Genomic DNA, 12,120 nt, shown 5'->3' on the forward strand with positions numbered 1-12,120 from the left:
GGGCATCTCTTGGGTATATTCCCAAGAGTGGCATTGCTGGGTCCAGGGGTAGGTTGATCCCGAATTTCCTGAGAAACCGCCACACTGCTTTCCAAAGTGGTTGCACAAGTTTGCATTCCCACCAGCAATGGATGAGGGTACCCCTTTCTCCACAACCTCTCCAGCAAAGGCTATCATTGGTGCTTTTTATTTTAGCCATTCTGACAGGTGTAAGATGATATCTCATAAGGGTGTTTCTTAACTCAGCTTGGTGTAAGCTGTGTCCTGCATGCACCTCTTAATAATCTGGTATGTTCCTTACGAGCCACTGTACATCCTACCGTGGGAGAGGCCAGCCCTCCGCTGCTGGTCCCAGATGGCAGTACACCTGCGTGAGACTCAATGTCTTCTGTGGTTTTTTTTTAATTAGCAGTAAAGCCAGTGTTGGGTAAGATCTCTGGGAGTTGTGAGTCTGAACAATCGATCCCTTTGTTATCCCAAGTAAACAACAATGTGATCATGTCTATTAGACAGGTGAAGAAGTCGAAGCCTGGAAGATTGAAACCCTTACCCGGGGTCATCTAGACGGAGCAGGGCAGCATAGCACCAGGGCTTGGAGGCTTTCTGCTATGGCGGTGGCTGACTGCTCTGTGGTGCCATTTCCTGAGCCAGGAATGGAGTCACGTGACCACGTCGGTAAACACCATGGCCGACACCCGTTCTAGAGGTTTGTTGTATTCTGCTGTAAGTAACTGTTGAGACCACGGGCAAAAGCCAGATGGTGTGACTTTCTCTCCACTTCCCAACTAGAATAGGGGCAGAACTTCTTACATTTGTTTACATTTATTTACCGTCTGGTGTGTCTGTGCGGGTACCTGGGCTCCAGCATGGAGGCAAAGGTCAGAGGACACCGTCAGAGTTTGTGCTCTCTCTTTCCAGCATATAGGTTCTGGGGGATCAAATTCAGGTCATCAGGCTTGGGGACAAATTACCCTTTACCTACTGAGTCATCTTGATGGCATGTGCCAGCTGAGTTTTGTTAACCGACACAAATCTAGACATATCTGGGAGGAGGCCTCTTGGTTGAGAAACCACCTCCATCAGATGCCTGGAGGCAAGTCTATATGGCGTTTCTTTGTTGATTAAGAATTGATGTGGGAGGACACTGTGGGTGATGTCACTCCTGGCTAGTTGGTCCTGGATGGTATAAGAAAGTAGGCGGGGAAAGCCATGAGTGAGCACACCAATAAAACAGCATGCAATAAAAGCATGCAACAAAAGCCTGCATGGCTTCTGCTTCAGTTCCTGCCTCCAGCTTCCTGCCCTGGCTTGCTTCAGTGACTGAGTGTGACTTGAGGGTCATAAGGTGAAATAAACCCTTTCCTCTCCAAGTTGGTTTGGTTATGGGGTTTATCACAGCAATAGAAACCCCAAGGAAAACAGGGTCCTTGACTCTGAATTTTTTTTAAGGTAGTAGCAATTGACTTTATAAGAAAGTTTGAGGCAAAGAGATGTGGTAAGCTTGGTTTGAGGTGTGAGACATCGATAGGACATTTCTAGTAGAAGTGTGGACATCCAAAACAAGACCTATGCAAAGAACAGCCAGGGCTGGAAAGAGAGAGAGCTGTGAAGTCGTCTGTATTAGCTGAACTGTAGGTATGGCTGAGATATGAAGAAACTCTTTGGGAACTGAGATGGTCCAAAACTTAAAGATGCTGTGAAAAAATGGTGAGACTTGGGCTACAAAACCCAGGCAAAGGAGGTTCCGGAGTGTGTATGTCAACATCAATCCCCAGGAGTTCAAGTCCCACAGAAGACGAAGACCCAGTGGGACTGACAGTTAATCACCAGCCAGCAGCGGCATTAGAGAGACTTGTGGAAGTGGGGACCGAACCAGACAACACTGCTTATGGAGCGTGAGGAGATGAGGGTGCTTTGGCAAGAAGAAGAGGCAACGGAGGCTGAGACAGGGTGGAAGAAACTTCACAATGGGGACTAGCCGTACGTTTACATATGTCTGGAGAAGGAGCCAAGGCATGGGAACAGTAACCTCACCGGAGGGAGAACACACAGTAGTTCTGGATGACAGGATGAATCCAAGTGCACAGATAGGAAAACTCGTCTCGAAAAGAAGGAGGATTTCTGCAGCTGGCAGAAAGAGTCAAGCAACTGCTGACAGTAGGATTATCTGCTTTCCGAGGGTTGGGGAATAAGCAGAGACAGGCAGAGCTAAATGAACCGTGTTCACATAAATCAGTGTCTATATTTACTTCCCTGTAACCCAAGAGGCAGCAGATGCTCGAGAAGCAGACTCTGAAACCCAGCCTGCTGCTTTGTATTTCGTTTCTGGCCAGGACATGTTTTTCGTGGAAGGTCATATTTAAATCCCCATAGCACGATCACAGCAACTGTGCTCAGAACACGTGGGGCAGAGAAGTGTCCAACGCCCTGCAGCCCTCAGGTTATTTTTATTATCATGAAAATCTTGACATGATGGAAGTTGGGCTAATGTTTAGCTATCTGCCTTATGTTTGATCCCATCAAAAATAGTCCGGTACATCTAACAAGAATTGTGCAACCAAATAATAATAGTAGATTAAAGACAGAAAGGGAGCAAAGACAATGAAAGATTTTGAACAGCAGCAAATGCAGAAATGGGAATTTGGGGGCGGGGGGAGGGAATGAGGCACCGTGAATTAAACCAAGGCAAAGTCAAATTATTAAGTCCATGCAGAGTAGACCTTGGGAAATTTGTAGCACAGACATTACTGGTGAGAACCTGAGCCTGTGATGCTAAGGAAGTTGCCACAGAAGGGTCAAGGGTTCAAAGCTATCCTAGGATACATAGCAAGAATGTTTAAAACAAACAAACAAACAAAGCCAAAAGGAAAAGAAATCAGCAATTAGTATTTAAATTGACTCCCTTTTGAGCAGTTGCTAGTGTTTTGTAATAAGGAGAATGGGGGATGGAAAGATGAAGTTGGTCATGTACCACTTAGCAAACTGACCCAGCTGCAACTCAAACCCAAGTTTGAGTTTCCAAACCTGTTTCTCATTAGTCCCTACTCTACGCCAGCAGCTCTGAAACTGGTCTCAAGTATCTTATTCTTTGGTCTCGGGATTTTAGAAAATATAACGGTTTTCATGATGAAAAATCCTCAACAAAGTAGAAATAAAAAGTTGACCCCCTCAACACAGTAAAGAGCAGTTGCGAACAACCCGCGGTGCTGTGTGACATTTTACTCTTTGGGCTTTTTTGGCTTTTGGTTTTTTGAGGGACCCACCATCCAGCTCCCAAATAATCACACATGGAGGCTTATTCTTAGTTAAATGTCCGGCCTTAGCTGAACTTGTTTCTTGCCAGCTTTTCTTAACTTAAATTATCTCATCTATCTTTGGCCTTGGGACTTTCACCTTTCTCTATTCCTGAATACCTTTTCTTTCCCTCTTACTCCATGTCTGGCTATGTGGCTGGGTGACTGGCCCCTGAAGTTCTCCTTCCTGTTCCCAGATCCTTTCCCCCAGATTATCTTCATATTTATCCTCTCTGCCTGCCAACCCCACCTGTTTCTCTCTCCTGCCTCGCTAGACCATTAGGTGTTTTGGACAGGAACAGGAACACAGCTTCACAGAGTTAAACAAATGCAGCGTAAACAAAAGCAACACACCTTAAAATAGTATCCCCAACACCGTAGTTAGCATGGTACTCGATGTGAAAATACTTAAGACGCTGCCCTGAACGAGCATTAGATGGAGATGGGAGGGTGGTCTGCCTACGACATCTGTGGTCACAATTTATTGATCATCATTGATCACCAGGCGTGATTCGGCTGATCTGGCTGGATGGACGGAGTGTTGTTTCTCCCTCACTATCCCACGCCTGTTCCTCCTGAAGCCATGCACTAAGAGCATGGCCTTCCCTAAACGGAAGAGCTTTGCTGTGGGCAAGGATATGCAGTGCCGCACTCTCCTTCCAGAACCTCCAAAGCAGCTCTCAGGATCAGGAACGCGATCTGCTGATTCTCATCTCCCCGAGGTGACACTGTTCTAGACATCCCAGGCAGAGCAATGGGGCAAAAGAAAAAGAAAACAAACGAAAAAGCATCTAAAATGGAAAGGAGGAAATAAAACAGTTCTTATTCACAGATTATCTGGTCCTATGTATAGAAAGAAACTATCAAAGAATACATGTACAAAAGCCATTGCTGAATTTGGCAGTGTGGCAGATGTAAGATCAATGCCCAGAAATATGTTTTATTTGGATATGAGCAACGGACTATTCAAATAAACTTTTAAAAAATTTCACTTGTAACAGCTTTTCACACAGATACTGGCGACTCAGTTTAGACCCTCATGCTTGCAAGGCAAACGCTTTACTGACTGAACTATTGTCCCAACCCAAGTTATAAGGTTAGTACACTGAAGAATCTAAAAAGTATTAAACTTAAATTGTAAGGGGTCCTGTTAGCCAAAACAATTTTGGGAAATAGAACTAACATTGGATGGTTTATATTTCCTAATTTCAAATTCACAAAAACGTACAAATTAAACCAGTGTGGTATTGGCAAATGATAACCGTATAGATCAATATACTAGAATTGAAAGTCTAGGGGTAAGCTCAAACCTCTGTGGTCAATTGATTTTCAAAAAGAGTACCAAGCTGATTTAATGGGAGAAAAAATGGTGCTTCAATAAATGGTGTTCAGACAACTGGATATTTACTGTAAAAGAACAAAGGTGGGGCCAGGCAGTGATGGCGCACGCCTTTAATCCGAGCACTTGGGAGGCAGAGGCAGGCGGATCTCTGTGAGTTCGAGACCAGCCTGGTCTATAGCGTGAGTTTCAGGACAGCCAGGGCTACACAGAGAACCCTGTCTTGAAAAAACAAAAATAAAAATAAATAAAATAAAGAGAATGAAGGTGGACCTTTGCCCCATATCATATGCAAAAAATCAACACAAACTGGATGCATGACACAAGGCTAAGAATTAAAACTATTTTACTATTAGAATAAAACATGAGGGTAAATATGCACAATTTGGGATTTAGCAAGCAATTCTTAGAAAGGATGCTAAAATCTCAACTTAAAATTGAAGAATTGGGGGCTGAGAGATGGCTCAGAGGTGGTGGCAGTTTGAACAGGAATGACCCCCCTAGACTCACGTGTTTGAATGCTTGGCCCACAGGAAGTGGCACTATTAGGAGCTGTAGCCTTCTCTGAGTAGGTGTGGCTTTTTGTGTCACTGTGGGGTGAGCTTTGAAGCCTCCTCTGCTCGTACTGTGGCCAGTGTCACAGACTCCTTCTTGGGCCTGCAGGTCTGGATGTGGGCTCTCAGCTCCTCTCCAGCACCATGTCTGCCTGCGCGTCACCATGTCCCACCACAATTTTATTTATTTATTTATTTTGTTTTTTCAAGACAGGGTTTCCCTGTAGTTTTAGAGCCTGTCCTGGAACTATCTCTCTCTCTCTCTTTTTTTTTTTTTTTTTTGGTTTTTCGAGACAGGGTTTCTCTGCGGCTTTGGGAGCCTGTCCTGGAACAAGCTTTGTAGACCAGGCTGGTCTCGAACTCCCAGAGATCCGCCTGTCTCTGCTTCCCGAGTGCTGGGATTAAAGGCGTGCACCACCACCGCCCGGCAACACTGCAATTTTATTTTTTTTTCTTGGTTGTTTCTTTTTTTAATTTAAATTTATTTATTTATTTATTTATTTATTAAAGATTTCTGCCTCCTTCCCACCACTGCCTCCCATTTCCCTCCCCCTCCCCCATCAAGTCCCCCTCCCCCGATCAAGTCCCCCTCCTCATCAGCCCAAAGAGCAATCAGGGTTCCCTGACCTGTGGGAAGTCCGAGGACCACCCACCTCAATCCAGATCTAGTAAGGTGAGCATCCAAACTGCCTAGGCTCCCACAAAGCCAGTACGTGCAGGAGGATCAAAAACCCATTGCCATTGTTCTTGAGTTCTCAGTAGTCCTCATTGTCCGCTATGTTCAGCGAGTCGGGACACTGCAATTTTAAAATGTCCAAGAAGCGCTTGGAATTAACCAATAGAGAAGTGCATACCAAACCAAACCCACCCATGGGATAACATATTACAATCCTAGGATCTTGGTCAGCAGCAGGAGCATCACATCCTCCACAGCACAGAAGATGACTGCCATCATGTCCTGAGGCTCAGAAGCGGCACGTAGATGCTGAGTGAGACATCTTTGTGTCTGTATGGGAGAGTGGCTGGACCGCTGTGAGTCACGTGATGTCAAGGACCATCTTCTCCATCTGTGAGTCACGTGATGTCAAGGAACCGTCTTTTCCATCTTCTCTCTCTCAGTACCCGGTAAGTGACTGCAAAGAAATGGCTGCTGCTCGGGGTAGGTTATTTATTTACCAATAGATAAAGGGGAGTGAGGGTCAGTGATGCTTAGAGCCTCCTCCTTCAGTTCTAACCGGAAGTCTAGGAAAATGGTCAAAGTAAACTACTCTCACGGTAACCATGAAAGTTGGCAAAACCAAGGGAAAAACAAGCAAAAGAGGGTGGTAAGTGTACCCACACAACACTCAGAAACACTAAGGAATGGAACTTCCTTATTTATCTTAAAGCAGATTGGTCTTAGCAGGTCCCACCTACTAGACGAAATGGGGAAATGTGTTTCAGCCTGTTTCAGTAACTTGTCCAAGACAGGAAGACAACCAATCCCTGTGTGCCTCCATTTAGTGAACTGACTCTCCTAGCTTCTCCCTTGCTGCCCAGCCTATCTGTAAACCGGACAATCTAGGGAGAGACCACGTGCCCTCAGGATATTGTTGGGCTGCTTGACTACCTTGTCCTTGCCCTGGATCAGCGATATGTATGGGCTGGTGATGGTTGACACACTGGCTCTGGCCCTGGTGTTCTGGTGTCCACAGCTGACCTTAGCAGTCACGTTAACCTGTAGCCTAGTTTTGTTTCTCTTGGTCAGAGCCTGAGGGCTGCTCTCCAGCTGGCTCCACCTCAGTTTGGCATTGACTGACCCACTGCGCTCCACGGACACATTGTCTACCAGGCAAGGAGGTCACTTTGTCCCCACCCAGCAGGTCTATGGAAGTCTAGTTGTTCTTAATTGCAATCTTAGGAGCTAAGGGAGGCTCAGGAGTGGATAGCATGACCCCCTGACCACGGAACTTCCTCCAAATGGCCTTGATGAGGAGGCTGGACGTCCACTCTTTCATTCCGAGGGAGGACAAATCCGTCTTGAAAAAGGCAGAGGAGGATCGCTCACACTCACGAGGCAGAGGCAGGCGGATCTCTGAGTTCCAGTGAAACCTGGGAGAGGCTGGGGTTGGCCGAAGAAAGGGCAAGTTTCAGCTCTTCTCTCCTTGACCTTTGCCCTCCCTGGAACTTGAATTGGGGTCGAAGGCTTGAGTGCAGCCTTAAGTGTAGAGGGTGGAATTTCACACGCTTACCGGTTTCCATGGCACACGTGAGTATTTCTGCCTCTGGCGCCGTGGCTTTAGCGTCTATTAATACCTCAGCGCTCATCCCTTCAAAGAGCGGGTAGTCCAGCAGCAGCTACCATTCCGTACACTCCCCGAAACCCACATTCCAAGGGCCTAATCACCGCCTCTCACGCTTTCCAGATCTCGTCTCTTCTTTGGCATTAGATCATTTTCCAAAATAGATCTTTTCCTCCTCCTTCCCCCCGGCTGCCTTTTCTAGGGTTTTCCTAAATGCCTTCCTGCCAGCAGATCCTTTTCTTCGGCGTGCTCCCATTCGTTCTAATTATAAACTAGCACGCATGGTGGCATGTGTTACCTTCCCTCGGCTGGGTTCCAGAGAGCACCGACAAGCAGAGAAAGAAAGGCTCTGTAAGAAATTTAGCTTAGGACACGGCAAATTGCCGTTGCTGCTGCAGTATTTAAAGGAATACAGAACACGGGAGTTTGACGTCGAGCTGAGCAGGCCTCCCTGGGTTTCCACCTCTCGATAAACAGGAAGCTTCGTTGGACAAGTAATGCTCTGGTGGTGTTTGTAATCTCACCTCTAGTCCTTGCAGTGGGGGCGGGAGCGGATTAAATGACATCTCTTCCAATTCTAGGTAATACCCGACAGCGCTTCAGGGGCTCAAGGAACTAAATCAACGTCAGCTTCTGATGGTCCTGCCTGGGGTCCGTCCTGGAGCTTTCCCAGGAGCTTGCTCGTTCAAGACTTCAATGTAGTCTCTGCTCGGCGTTTCCTTATTTAAAAAAAAAAAAAAAAAACAAAAAAACAAAAAACAAAAAAAACCAGCCTCTTTCTTTTTCCTCAGTGAATGATCATGAGGAAAATCACCCATAACCTTATCTATCACTCTGTAAGACCTAACAGCGTGCTTATGTGTTTTCCTATATATAGTGAGCATATATTTTCATAAAGCCTTAGGCATTTCACACAGAATGCCTTATTCTGAGCTCAGAGGACAAACCCATGTGTGTGGCCCGTGCTGTGTAGCCTGTTCCTCCTTTGTCAGTGTTATAGGTTGAGAATACTTTTTCACATGGATAGACCGCTTTCCAGCTGATAATCCTGAGCCCGTCACACGACTGACTGTACTGTAGTTGTCCTCGTTAGCTTCAGCTGTCCTAGGGACAAACCCAGTCATGCGGGAAGAAGGAACCTGAATTAAGGAATTGCCTAGATCAGATTGTCTTGTGGGCATGTCTGCAGAGCATTTTCTTGATTAATGATTGGCGTGGGCGGGACTGTCCCAGTGTGGGCGGTGCCACCTGGGAAGTTGTCCTGAGTAGGTAGTGTAAGAGCTGCCTGAACTAAGCAGGGAAAGCCAGCCAGTAAGCAGTGTTCTTCCACGGTCTCTGCTTCAGTTCCTGCCTCGGACTCCTGCCTCAAGTTCTTGTCCTGACTTCCCTCGATGAATGGACTGCCTGCCGCCTGTAAGATGAAATAAACCCTCTGGTCCCCAAGATGCCTTGGGTCACTACTTTATGGCAGCAAAGCAAGGGAGCCCAACCTGGAACGACAGTCGAGGAACTGTCTAGGGTGTTTCCACTTTAAAACTCAGCATAGCAATTTGAGCTCCTTGTTTTAAAATCTACACCCAGCTCCATTTCTGCAAGATAGATTACTATAGTATGACACAATTTCTTAAGTAAGAAATGCATTGGCTTTTAAACTGTGGACATATACTTCTGAATTACCCCCAGGGAATTCACTGCTTTAGCCACTGAAAGGGAGACTGAGCTGGGGATACAGCTCACTGGTAGAGTGCTTCCCTCATATGTACAAGGCCCTGGGTTTGAGTTCCAGGATGAAAGAGGGGAAGGGTATTTGCCTTATTGATTTACAAAGGTGTTTTATATATTACACCACCACACCTTTGTCATAAATCATGTAAACTCCAGATTTTCGGTTTTTCTACTTTTGATTTAATTATGCATTAATAATTAATAGATAGATTGAACTGAACAGCCTGTAATTTTTTTTTATTTTATGAGTCTTGATGTCCTCTTTAGAAAAGCATTTCCTACCTTAAGAACAATCCTTTCTACTTGAATTTTACTCTGGTTCCTTTATAGTTTCTTCTTGGCATTGTTCCCCCTTGCTTTTCCTTTTTATTATTATGGTTTTGTTGTTGTTGAGGCAAGATCCCTCTACATGGCCCAGACTGGCTTTGAACTCACAATGCACGCCAGGCTGGCATCAAACTCATGATCTACCTCTCTCGGCCACTGAGCGCAGAGATTGCATACATGGATCAACACCCAGATTCCCATCATATTTTGAAATATATAGACTACTACTTCAAATATGTAGGGAGAGAATTACAATCTAACTCATGTGAGCTAAGTAATTTTATACCTAGTATCTTTACCAGTGAATTCCATGCTTTTCCCACTAATATGAAATGTTTCCTTGTTTGTCTGTCTATAATAGAGTTTCTGGTGTTCCTAGTCTCTTCAAGTATGGCAGACTACTATTTATCAGTCACATGTTATAGATCCACCTGTCAAGCACCTATATGTCCCCAGACTCCTCTACTTGCTTTTTCTATTTCATTTCAGATAACCATTACAGCATCTCCATGGAGAAGCCTCGTCTTCAAACTCAGGACAGTTCCCTGGAGCAGATGCCAGCAACATCTCCACACAAGCCTGTGTTTTATAGACTTTGAAAAATAAGGTATTTCACATCAGTTAGTTGACTGCTGCTTGTGAAAAAGAAAATCTCCCATGGCAATTTCCCTGAGTCAGAGCATAATAAGAAGCCAAGTGGGGTGCACTTAGCTGGGTTTAATAGGATACCCTTCTGGAATGGCCACCACTAGTGCTAGGTGACGAGGTAGGAAAAGCTTCCGGAAAGACTCCTCCCACCTACTCTGTGGATCAAGCCAGCAGCGTGTCAGGACACTTTTCTATCGCTGTGGGTCAGCCCTAGAGCATATGTGTAGTAGAGAAAAAACGTCAACGTCAACATTTGCATGACTTGAAGCCAAACAGTCTGATTTCCCCCAATCCATCAAAGTACAAATTTATGAGGGAACTTTGTTCTCAGTTATAGTTGATCAAGATGAAGTCTACTGTCAAGACTGTTCTTGGTAAGTCACTGACTTCAATTGGATAATCACATCCTTCTTGTGAAATCACACAGAATGCATTTATCAGCCTTCCTGTGTTTATAAAACACACATCTGTACTGTAAATGTCTGTGACAGCTCCCACAGAGAAGCATCAGTCTTCCCTGGATTGCAGAACACCCCACAAAAGAGACTGTCTCCACTAACAACTGTGAATGCTGACGACATTCGCTCAACAGCCAATAATAACCTTCTGATCATTTTAGAGTATAGTCTTTCTGCTTTCTCTCTAGAAAACATTCTCTTGCCATAGGAAAGTCAGAACTCCAGGGCACAGCCTTACAGAGGTGTTTCGGCGACTTCATTCTTCCTCTTTCAAGTGTGCCAGAAGGTTCGAAAGACTTCTGTATGTGACAAAGCCTGCACAGGCCAGTTTTCTACTTAGCTTTGTGTTATTTTTTTCTTAAAAGTTCCTCATAAAATATGCATCTATGATGCAATCATTTTACAGATGATAAAATGAAATAAAGAGAGGTCAAGGCAACACTGGTTAATATACTGCCTCTAGCAGTATATTACTGCTATTAATTGATATAACAGTATATTACAGTACTGACGTACCGACCTAGGCTGTCTGTAAACGACCATGCTCCATTCTGTCTCAGCGTTATAGTTCTGAGGATGTTTGGTTTTAATTGTATGTGTAAGGGTGTTGTGTCTGCCATTTCTGTGTATGTCTGCATACCACTTGCATGCCCGGTGCCCTCGGAGGCCAGAAGAGGATGGCAAATCCCCTGGAAGTGGAGTTACAGATGGTTGCGAGCTGTTGTGTGGGTACTAGGAATTGAACCTGGGTCCTCTGGAAAAGCAGCCGGTGTTCTTAGCTTCTGAGCCATCTTTCGAGCCCAATCTTGGGAAATATTGCTTGAAGAGCTTTCCACACCAGCACACATGATACTCTGCAGGGGGCTCTGTGACCACCGTAGTCAGCAGAGTAACAATCCACAGGGGGCAAAAAGGCCCTCTGCTCAACCTAAGTAGCCAGTGTTGGATCAAACTTTGGGAGTCTGACCCCAGTAGTTTAATTTGTTTGTTTTTGTTTTTCAAGACAGGGTTTCTCTGTAGCTTTGGAGCCTGTCCTGGAACTCGCTCTATAGACCAGGCTGGTCTCGAACTCACAGAGATCGGCCTGCCTCTGCCTCTCAAGTGCTGGGATTAAAGGCTTGCGCCACCACCGCCCAGCCCAAGTAGTTTAGTTTTTTTAGGCATATTTTTAGTTATGTTTTTAGGCATATTTAAGTGCTATAACAAATAAAGCTTTCCCGAAGATCAGAGTGCAGAGCTAAGCCACTAGTTAGCCATAAAGGCCAGGCACTGTGGCTTTTAATCCCAGCACTTGGTAGGCCGAAGCAGATGAATCTCTGTGAGTTCAAAGCCACCCTGAACTACATGAGATAAATCCAGTTTAAAAGAGAAACAGAGCCAGGAGGTGGTGGCTCACACCTTTAATCCCAGCATTAGGGAGGTGGAGACAGGATGGGATATGGCTGGGCAGAGAGGGAGGAGCTCAGAGCTTTCGCTGGTTGTTGTTCTTTGACC

General features: G+C 45.3%; 1 long non-coding RNA gene across 2 annotated transcripts in view; it reads left to right on the plus strand.

Moving 5' to 3' along the window:
• The window catches only part of LOC126508685 (uncharacterized), a 13,470-nt gene extending 5,290 nt beyond the window's left edge, over positions 1-8,180 (plus strand). The window contains exons 3-4 of one of the 2 annotated variants that reach the window (XR_007593939.1): positions 510-706; positions 6,082-8,180. This is a non-coding gene — a long non-coding RNA (uncharacterized lncRNA). Of the gene's footprint in view, positions 1-509; positions 803-6,081 lie in introns of those variants that run through there. The other variant, XR_007593938.1, reaches the window with a different exon arrangement.
• The last annotated feature ends 3,940 nt before the right edge of the window (positions 8,181-12,120 follow it).

Source organism: Alexandromys fortis, unplaced genomic scaffold, assembly GCF_014885135.2.
Source record: "Alexandromys fortis isolate MF-2015 unplaced genomic scaffold, M_Fortis_MF-2015_v1.1 scaffold_86, whole genome shotgun sequence".
In the NCBI taxonomy this organism is placed as follows: Eukaryota; Metazoa; Chordata; class Mammalia; order Rodentia; family Cricetidae; genus Alexandromys; species Alexandromys fortis.